The sequence below is a fragment of the Zea mays genome, chromosome 6, assembly GCF_902167145.1.
Source record: "Zea mays cultivar B73 chromosome 6, Zm-B73-REFERENCE-NAM-5.0, whole genome shotgun sequence".
Lineage (NCBI taxonomy): Eukaryota > Viridiplantae > Streptophyta > Magnoliopsida > Poales > Poaceae > Zea > Zea mays.
In genome coordinates, this window is record NC_050101.1 from 125,217,664 (window position 1) to 125,229,241 (window position 11,578).

An 11,578-nucleotide genomic window follows, 5' to 3' on the forward strand; every position below is an offset into this window, starting at 1 on the left:
CAATAGACTTAAGCCCATCAATATAGTCAACATAGAACTCAATGGCCTCCTTTGTCTTGTAACCCTTAGCAATGCATCCTTCAGGGCTAGAACGTTTGCGCACATACTTCTTAAGAATTGTCATATACCTCTTGAATGAGAACATATTATGTAGAGAGGCAGGTCCAAGAATATCAATCTCTTTGACAATGCGAACCATAAGATGTGTCATAATGTCAAATATTGATGGAGGAAAAAGTAGTTTGTGAAAGGGAAATGTGCCCTTGGGCCATTTCTAAGTATTTTGGTGATTAAGTGTCCAACACAAATGGTTATGTGTTAAACTATGCCAAATGGTGGACAAAGTGCAAATCAATATAAATGTATGATTCTAGACTTAGTACATTGGTTTTTGTGTACTAACATATTTGTCTAAGTGCTAGAATCAGAGAAAAGACAAATGGAAAAGACTTGGCTTGAGCAGCCAAGACTCTGCTCAGTCTGGGTGCACCGGACTGTCCGGTGGTGCACCGGACAGTGTCCGGTGCGCCAGGCTGGCGTCTGGTGAACTGCCTGCTCTCGGGTCTCGACGGCGGCGTACGGATATAAATCACTGGACTGTCCGGTGGTGCACCGGACTGTCCGGTGAGTCGGCTGCGGCGAAGTCGCCGCTCTCTGGAATCAAGTCAACAGCGTACGGCTAAAATTCACCGGACTGTCCGGTGAGCCAACGGTCGGCCGAGCCAACGGTCGGCCGCGCAATCCGCGCGTGACGCGTGGCCGGGCCAACGGTCTGATGGGGGCACCGGACTGTCCGGTGTGCACGGGATAGTGTCCGGTGCGCCAACGGCTCCAAATCGTCAATGGTCGGCTGCGCCAGAACAGGAAAGAAATCTGCACCGGATAGTGTTCGGTGGTGCACCGGACTGTCCGGTGCACCAGTCGACAGAAGGCAAGAATTGCTTTCCTGGTTTGCTCTCAACGGTTCCTAGCTGCCTTGGGACTATAAAAGGGACCCCTAGGCGCATGAAGGAGAAGACCAAGCATACTTTGAGCATTCTTGATGATTCACACTTCGTCTTTGCGCACTCGTTTGACATTCTTAGTGATTTGAGCTCCGTTCTAGTAAGAACTTTGTGATATTCATTTGAGCTCAAGTCTTGGCCGTGTGTGTGTGCGTACTGCTGTGGACTTGTGTGTGTTTGCTCATCCCATCCTTACTTCCGTGTTCATTTGTGATCATCTTTTGTAAGGGCGAGAGACTCCAAGTTGTGGAGATTCCTCGCAAACGGGATATAGTGAAAGGAAGAGAAACACTGTGGTATTCAAGTGGGTCTTTAGACCACTTGAAAGGGGTTGAGTGCAACCCTCGTCCGTTGGGACGCCACAACGTGGAGTAGGCAAGTGTTGGACTTGGCCAAACCACACGATAAACCACTGTGCCTCTCTGTGTTGATATTTTTGTGGTTATTGTGTTTCTCAAGAATCTCTAGCCACTTGGCTTTATTGCTCTAACACTTAATCAAGTTTGTGGCTTTAAGATTTAAGTTTTTACAGGATCACCTATTCACCCCCCCTCTAGGTGCTCTCAATTGGTATCAGAGCCGTTCTCTTCAAGAAAGGGACTAATCGCCCGAAGAGATGGATCCTAAGGGAAAGGGGATGGTGGTCAACGACAATGAGAAGGAGTTCATCTTCAACGAGCCAAGGGACGACAAAGTAAATGACTCTGGCTCAAGTCAAAAGAAGAAAGACGGAAAGAAGAAGAGGCGCATCAGGAAGGTTGTCTACTACGACAGCGATGAATCTTCCTCTTCTCAAAAGGACGATGAATACGAGGAGAAAAAGAAAACGGTTAACTCGAACTTTTCTTTGGATTATTCTCGTATTCCGCATAATTCAAATGCTCATTTGCTTTCCATTCCACTTGGTAAACCCCCACACTTTGATGGAGAGGACTACGGATTTTGGAGTCACAAAATGCGTAGCCACTTGTTTTCTCTTCATCCAAGTACATGGGAGATAGTAGAAAATGGGATGCAATTTGATAGTTCTGATAACTCCATGTTTATCAATGAACAAATCCATAAAAATACACAAGCTACTACTGTTCTTTTAGCATCCTTGTGCAGGGAAGAGTACAATAAGGTGAGCGGCTTGGACAACGCCAAGCAGATCTGGGACACCCTAAAGATCTCGCATGAGGGGAACGACGTCGCCATGCTCACCAAGATGGATTTGGTGGAAGGCGAACTAGGAAGGTTCGCAATGATCAGGGGAGAGGAGCCAACTCAAACGTACAATAGGCTCAAGACCCTGGTCAACAAGATAAGAAGCTATGGAAGCACGAGATGGACGAACCACGACGTCGTCCGACTTATGCTAAGGTCTTTTACTGTCCTTGATCCTCATCTTGTAAACTCTATTCGTGAGAATCCTAGGTACATCAAAATGACGCCCGAGGAAATACTCGGAAATTTTGTAAGCAGGCGAATGATGATCAAGGAGGCAAGATACGTTGATGAGGCGTTGAATGGCCCAATCTACGAGCCTCAAACCGTTGCTCTCAAAGCAACAAGTAGCAGGGAGGCGCTACCTAGCAAAGTGGCGCAAGTTGAGGCAACCGGGCTAAATGAAGATGAAATGGCCCTCATCATCAAGCGCTTCAAGACAGCGCTCAAAGGTCACAAGGAGCACCCCAACAAGAGCAAGACGAAGGGGAAGCGCTCCTGCTTCAAGTGTGGTAAGATTGGTCACTTTATTGCTAACTGTCCCGATAATGATAGTGACCAGGAACAAGGAAAGAGCGGAAAGTGGGAAAAGAAGAAGACCTACAAAAAGGTGAAGGGCGAGGCACACCTTGGAAAGGAGTGGGATTCGGATTGCTCCTCATCCGACTCCGACAACGAAGGACTCGCCGCCTCAGCCTTCAACAAGTCGGCTCTCTTCCCCAACGAGCATCACACATGCCTCATGGCAAAGGAGAAAAAGGTAAATACTAGAAGTACTATTACATATGCTTCTTCAAGTGATGATGAGTCTAGTGATGATGAAGTAGACTATGCTAGTTTATTTAAAGGTTTAGATAGAACCAGAATTGATAAGATCAATGAATTAATTGATGCATTGAATGAGAAAAATAGATTGTTAGAAAAACAAGAGGATCTTTTATATGAAGAGCATGATAAATTTGTTAGTGTACAAAATTCTCTTGTTCTAGAAGTTAAAAGAAATGAAATGATTTCATGTGAACTATCTACATGCCATGAATCTATTTCTAACTTAAAGAGTATTAATGATGACTTGAATGCTAAGTTAGAAGTAGCTAATAAATCTAGTTCATGTATTGATCACGTAGTAATTTGTAATAGGTGTAAGGATTCTAATGTTGATACTTGTAATGAACACTTAATTTCCATTTCCAAATTAAATGATGAAGTGGCTAGTCTTAATGCCCAACTTAAGACTAGCAAGAATGACTTTGATAAACTAAAATTTGCAAGGGATGCCTACACTATTGGTAGACACCCCTCAATTAAGGATGGACTTGGCTTTAAGAGAGAAGCCAAGAACTTAACAAGTCATAAGACTCCCATTCCCGCCAAGGAGAAAGGGAAGGCTCCTATGACTAATAGTGCTCAAAAGAACCATGCTTTCATATACCATGATAGGAGATATTCTAGGAATGTTCATTACAATAGAAGTTATAATGCTTTTGAATCACATGCCATGATTGCTTCAAGTTCTTCTATTATGCATGATAGAAATTTGGCTAGGAAAAATGTTATTCATCATATGCCTAGAAGAAATATTGTTCATGCACCTAGGAAAGTAAGTAATGAACCTTCTACAATTTACAATGCTTGCAATGTTTCCTTTGCAATTTGTATAAAAGATAAGAAAGTGATTGCTAGGAAATTAGGGGCAAAATGCAAGGGAGATAAAACTTGCATTTGGGTCCCTAAGACCATTGTTACTAACCTTGTAGGACCCAACACAAGTTGGGTACCTAAGACCCAAGCCTAAATTTGCCTTGCAGGTTTATGCATCCGGGGGCTCAAGCTGGATTATTGACAACGGATGCACAAACCACATGACGGGGGAGAAGAAGATATTCACCTCCTACATCAAGAACAAGGATTCCCAAGATTTAATCATATTCGGTGATGGGAACCAAGGCAAGGTTAAAGGACTAGGAAAGATTGCTATTTCATCCGAGCACTCTATTTCTAATGTGTTTTTAGTTGAGTCGCTCGGGTATAACCTGTTGTCCGTTAGTAAACTTTGTAGTATGGGTTATAATTGCTTATTCACAAATGTAGATGTGTCTGTCTTTAGAAGAAGCGATGGTTCATTAGCTTTTAAGGGTGTACTAGACGACAAACTTTATTTAGTTGATTTTGCAAAAGAGGAGGCCGGTCTAGATGCATGCTTAATTGCTAAGACTAGCATGGGCTGGCTGTGGCATCGCCGTTTAGCACATGTGGGGATGAAGAACCTTCACAAACTTCTAAAGGGAGAACATGTGTTAGGTCTAACAAATGTGACTTTCGAAAAAGATAGACCTTGTGCAGCTTGTCAAGCAGGTAAACAAGTGGGAAATGCTCATCACAGCAAGAACGTGATGACTATATCAAGACCCCTGGAGCTGCTGCATATGGACCTCTTCGGACCCGTCGCCTACCTTAGCATCGGGGGAAGTAAGTATGGTTTAGTAATTGTTGATGATTTTCCCCGCTCCACTTGGGTATTCTTTTTGCAGGATAAATCTGAAACCCAAGGGACCCTCAAGCGCTTCCTAAGGAGAGCTCAAAATGAATTTGAGCTCAAGGTGAAAAAGATAAGGAGCGACAACGGGTCCGAGTTCAAGAACCTTCAAGTGGAGGAGTACCTTGAGGAGGAAGGAATCAAGCACGAGTTCTCCGCTCCCTACACACCACAGCAAAATGGTGTGGTGGAGAGGAAGAACAGGACGCTCATTGACATGGCAAGGACGATGCTTGGAGAGTTCAAGACCCCCGAGCGGTTTTGGTCGGAAGCCGTGAACATGGCTTGCCACGCCATAAACCGGGTCTACCTTCATCGCCTCCTCAAGAAGACGTCATACGAACTCCTAACCGGTAACAAACCCAATGTGTCATATTTTCGTGTTTTTGGAAGCAAATGTTATATTCTAGTGAAGAGAGGTATAAATTCTAAGTTTGCTCCCAAAGCTGTAGAAGGGTTTTTGTTAGGTTATGACTCAAATACAAAGGCGTATAGGGTCTTCAACAAATCATCGGGTTTAGTTGAAGTCTCTAGCAACGTTGTATTTGATGAGACTAATGGCTCTCCAAGAGAGCAAGTTATTGATCTTGATGATATAGATGAAAAAGTGAGAGCACCTAGAGGGGGGGGTGAATAGGTGATCCTGTAAAACTTAAACTTATAGCCACAAAAATCTTGGTTAATCGTTAGCACAATAACTGCCAAGTGGCTAGAGAGGAGTCAAAACACAATAACCACAAGAAATCAATCACAGAGATGACACGGTGGTTATCCCGTGGTTCGGCCAAGTACAAAACTTGCCTACTCCACGTTGTGGCGTCCCAACGGACGAGAGTTGCACTCAACTCCTCTCAAGTGATCCAATGATCAACTTGAATACCACGGTGTTCTTCTTTACTTTGATCTTTTCCCGTTTGCGAGGAATCTCCACAACTTGGAGTCTCTCGCCCTTACAATTGAATTTCACAAAGAAACACGGAGTAAGGGAGGGAAGCAACCCACACAAAACCACAGCGAAATGCGCACACACACGGCCAAGAAACGAGCTCAAAAGACTATCTCAAAGTTCACACTAGAACGAGCTCGAATCACTGAGAATGACAAACGAATGCGCAAAGACTGAGTGTGGATGATCAAGAATGCTCTAAGGTTGCTTGGTGTACTCCTCCATGCGCCTAGGGGTCCCTTTTATAGCCCCAAGGCAGCTAGGAGCCGTTGAGAGCAAATCTGGAAGGCCATCCTTGCCTTCTGTCGTCGGGCGCACCGGACAGTCCGGTGCTGATAGTCGCCTAGAGGGGGGGTGAATAGGGCGAAACTGAAATTTACAAATATAAACACAACTACAAGCCGGGTTAGCGTTAGAAATAAAATCGAGTCCGCGAGAGAGGGCGCAAAACAAATCGCAAGCGAATAAGTAAGTGAGACACGCGGATTTGTTTTACCGAGGTTCGGTTCTTGCAAACCTACTCCCCGTTGAGGAGGCCACAAAGGCCGGGTCTCTTTCAACCCTTCCCTCTCTCAAACGGTCCCTCGGACCGAGTGAGCTTCTCTTCTCAAATCAAAGCCGGGAACAAAACTTCCCCGCAAGGGCCACCACACAATTGGTGCCTCTTGCCTTGATTACAATGGAACTTTGATCACAAGAACAAGTGAGAAAGAAAAGAAGCAATCCAAGTGCAAGAGCTCAAAAGAACACAAGCAAATCACTCTCTCTAGTCACTATGGCGTTGTGTGGAATTTGGAGAGGATTTGATCTATTTGGTGTGTCTAGAATTGAATGCTAGAGCTCTTGTAGTAGTTGAGAAGTGGAAAACTTGGATGCAATGAATGGTGGGGTGGTTGGGGTATTTATAGCCCCAACCACCAAAAGTGGCCGTTGGAAGGCTGTCTGTTCGATGGCACACCGGACAGTCCGGTGCACACCGGACAGTCCGGTGCCCCCTGCCACGTCATCACTGCCTTTGGATTCTGACCGTTGGAGCTTCTGACTTGTGGGCCCGCCTGAGTGTCCGGTGCACACCGGACATGCACTGTTCACTGTCCGGTGCGCCGGCATGGGCGACTCTGACTTCTGCGCGCGCTGCGCGCGCATTAAATGCCGTTGCAGGTAGCCGTTGGCGCGAAGTAGCCGTTGCTCCGAGGATGCACCGGACAGTCCGGTGCACACCGGACAGTCCGGTGCACACCGGACAGTCCGGTGAATTTTAGCGGACTAGCCGTTGGAGTTTCCCGAAGCTGGCGAGTTCCTGAGGCTGATCTTCCTTGGCGCACCGGACACTGTCCGGTGTACACCGGACAGTCCGGTGAATTATAGCGCGAGTGCCTCTGGAAATTCCCGAAGGTGGCGAGTTCGAATTGGAGTCCTCTGGTGCACCAGACACTGTCCGGTGTACACCGGACAGTCCGGTGTACACCGGACAGTCCGGTGCTCCCAGACCAGAGGGCCTTCGGTTGCCACTTTGCTCCTTTGTTGAATCCAAAACTTGGTCTTTTTATTGGCTGAGTGTGAACCTTTTACACCTGTATAATCTATACACTTGGGCAAACTAGTTAGTCCAATTATTTGTGTTGGGCAATTCAACCACCAAAATTATATAGGAACTAGGTGTAAGCCTAATTCCCTTTCAATCTCCCCCTTTTTGGTGATTGATGCCAACACAAACCAAAGCAAATATAGAAGTGCATAATTGAACTAGTTTGCATAATGTAAGTGTAAAGGTTGCTTGGAATTTTAGCCAATATTAATACTTACAAGATATGCATGGATTGTTTCTTACTTATAACATTTTGGACCACGTTTGCACCACATGTTTTGTTTTTGCAAAATCTTTTGTAAATCTTTTCTAAGTTCTTTTGCAAATAGTCAAAGGTAGTGAATAGGAGTTTTGCAAGGCATTTTCAAGATTTGAAATTTTCTCCCCCTGTTTCAAATGCTTTTCCTTTGACTTAAACAAAACTCCCCCCAAATGAGATCCTCCTCTTAGTGTTCAAGAGGGTTTTGATATGCCTTTTTGAAATGCTACTTTCTTCCCCTTTTTTTGAACACAATAGGATACCAATTGAAAATATTCATCACTAAGTTTTTGAAATTGGTGGTGGTGCGGTCCTTTTGCTTTGGGCTCATTTCTCCCCCTTTTTGGCATGAATCGCCAAAAACGGAACCATTAGAGCCCTTGAAGTGCTTTCTTCACCTTTGGTCATAAATGAATGAGTTAAGAGTATACCAAAGACGTAGTCCTTGATGCTCATTTCTCCCCAAGGAATAGAGAGTTGCTTGGAGTGATGGCGAAGTATGAGTTACGGAGTGGAAGCCTTTGTCTTCGCCGAAGACTCCAATTCCCTTTCAATATACCTATGACTTGGTTTGAAATAGACTTGAAAACACATTAGTCATAGCATATAAAAGAGACATGATCAAAGGTATATAAAAGAGCAATGTGTGCAATCTAGCAAAAGAAATTGCGCGAATCAAGAATATTGAGCTCATGCCTAAGTTTGTTAAAAGATTGTTCATCAAGAGGCTTGGTAAAGATATCGGCTAATTGATCTTTAGTATTAATGTATGAAATCTCGATATCTCCCTTTTGTTGGTGATCCCTCAAAAAGTGATACCGAATGGCTATGTGTTTAGTGCGGCTATGCTCGACGGGATTGTCGGCCATTTTGATTGCACTCTCATTATCACATAGCAAGGGGACTTTGGTCAATTTGTAACCGTAGTCCCACAGGGTTTGCCTCATCCAAAGCAATTGCGCGCAACAATGACCTGCGGCAATGTACTCGGCTTCGGCGGTGGAAAGAGCAACCGAATTTTGCTTCTTTGAAGCCCAAGACACCAAGGATCTTCCCAAGAACTGGCAAGTCCCCGATGTGCTCTTCCTATTGATTTTGCACCCCGCCCAATCGGCATCCGAATAACCAATCAAATCAAATGTGGATCCCCTAGGATACCAAAGCCCAAACTTAGGAGTATAAGCTAAATATCTCAAGATTCGTTTCACGGCCGTAAGGTGAGCTTCCTTAGGGTCGGCTTGGAATCTTGCACACATGCATACGGAAAGCATAATATCCGGTCGAGATGCACATAAATATAGCAAAGAACATATCATCGACCGGTATACCTTTTGATCCACGGACTTACCTCTCGTGTCGAGGTCGAGATGCCCATTAGTTCCCATGGGTGTCTTGATGGGCTTGGCATCCTTCATTCCAAACTTGGTTAAGATGTCTTGAGTGTATTTCGTTTGGCTAATGAAGGTGCCCTCTTGGAGTTGCTTTACTTGGAATCCTAAGAAATACTTCAACTCCCCCATCATAGACATCTCGAATTTCTGTGTCATAATCCTACTAAACTCTTCACATGTAGACTCGTTAGTAGACCCAAATATAATATCATCAACATAAATTTGGCATACAAACAAGTCATTTTCAAGAGTTTTAGTAAAGAGTGTAGGATCGGCCTTTCCGACTTTGAATCCATTTGCAATAAGAAAATCTCTAAGGCATTCATACCATGCTCTTGGGGCTTGCTTGAGCCCATAAAGCGCCTTAGAGAGCTTATAGACATGGTTAGGATACTCCCTGTCTTCAAAGCCGGGAGGTTGCTCAACATAGACCTCTTCCTTGATAGGTCCATTGAGGAAGGCACTTTTCACATCCATTTGATAAAGCTTAAAGCCATGGTAAGTAGCATAGGCTAATAATATACGAATTGACTCAAGCCTAGCTACGGGTGCATAGGTTTCACCGAAATCCAAACCTTCGACTTGGGAGTATCCCTTGGCCACAAGTCGAGCTTTGTTCCTTGTCACCACACCATGCTCGTCTTGCTTGTTGCGGAAGACCCATTTGGTTCCTACAACATTTTGATTAGGACGTGGAACTAAATGCCATACCTCATTCCTCGTGAAGTTGTTGAGCTCCTCTTGCATAGCCACCACCCAATCCGAATCTTGAAGTGCTTCCTCTACCCTGTGTGGCTCAATAGAGGAAACAAAAGAGTAATGTTCACAAAAATGAGCAACACGAGATCTGGTGGTTACCCCCTTATGAATGTCGCCGAGGATGGTGTCGACGGGGTGATCTCGTTGGATTGCTTGGTGGACTCTTGGGTGTGGCGGCCTTGGTTCTTGTTCATCCTCCTTTTCTTGATTATTTGCATCTCCCCCTTGATCATTGACATCATCTTGAGGTGGCTCATTTGATTGATCTTCTTCTTCATCAACTTGAGCCTCTTCCTCATCTTGAGTTGGTGGAGATGCTTGCATGGAGGAGGATGGTTGATCTTGTGCATTTGGAGGCTCTTCAGATTCCTTAGGACACACATCCCCAATGGACATGTTCCTTAGCGCGATGCACGGAGCCTCTTCATTACCTATCTCATCAAGATCAACTTGCTCTACTTGAGAGCCGTTAGTTTCATGAAACACAACGTCACATGAGACTTCAACTAGTCCAGTGGATTTGTTAAAGACCCTATATGCCCTTGTGTTTGAGTCATATCCTAGTAAAAAGCCTTCTACAGTCTTAGGAGCAAATATAGATTTTCTACCTCTTTTAACAAGAATAAAGCATTTGCTACCAAAGACTCTAAAATATGAAATGTTGGGCTTTTTACCGGTTAGGAGTTCATACGATGTCTTCTTGAGGATTCGGTGAAGATATAATCGGTTGATGGCGTAGCAAGCGGTGTTGACCGCCTCGGCCCAAAACCGATCCGAAGTCTTGTACTCATCAAGCATGGTCCTTGTCATGTCCAATAGAGTTCTATTCTTCCTCTCCACTACACCATTTTGTTGTGGCGTGTAGGGAGAAGAGAACTCATGCTTGATGCCCTCCTCCTCAAGGAAGCCTTCAATTTGAGAATTCTTGAACTCCGTCCCGTTGTCGCTTCTTATTTTCTTGATCCTTAAGCCGAACTCATTTTGAGCCCGTCTCAAGAATCCCTTTAAGGTCTCTTGGGTTTGAGATTTTTCCTGTAAGAAGAATACCCAAGTGAAGCGAGAATAATCATCCACAATAACTAGACAGTACTTACTCCCGCCGATGCTTATGTAAGCGATCGGGCCGAATAGATCCATGTGTAGGAGCTCCAGTGGCCTGTCGGTCGTCATTATGTTCTTATGCGGATGATGAGAGCCAACCTGCTTTCCTGCCTGGCATGCGCTACAAATCCTGTCTTTCTCAAAATGAACATTGGTTAGTCCTAAAATGTGCTCTCCCTTTAGAAGCTTATGAAGATTCTTCATTCCAACATGGGCTAGTCGGCGGTGCCAGAGCCAACCCATGTTAGTCTTAGCAATTAAGCAAGTGTCGAGTTCAGCTCTATCAAAATCTACCAAGTATAGCTGACCCTCTAACACTCCCTTAAATGCTATTGAATCATCACTTCTTCTAAAGACAGTGACGCCTATATCAGTGAATAGACAGTTGTAGCCCATTTGACATAATTGAGAAACAGAAAGCAAGTTGTAATCTAAAGAATCAACAAGAAAAACATTGGAAATAGAATGGTCAGGAGATATAGCAATTTTACCCAAACCTTTGACCAAACCTTGATTTCCATCCCCGAATGTGATCGCTCTTTGGGGATCTTGGTTTTTCTCATATGAGGAGAACATCCTTTTCTCCCCTGTCATGTGGTTTGTGCACCCGCTGTCGAGTATCCAACTTGAGCCCCCGGATGCATAAACCTACAAAACAAGTTTAGTTCTTGACTTTAGGTACCCAAATGGTTTTGGGTCCTTTGGCATTAGACACAAGAACTTTGGGTACCCAAACACAAGTCTTTGAACCCTTGTGCTTGCCCCCAACATATTTGGCAACTACTTTG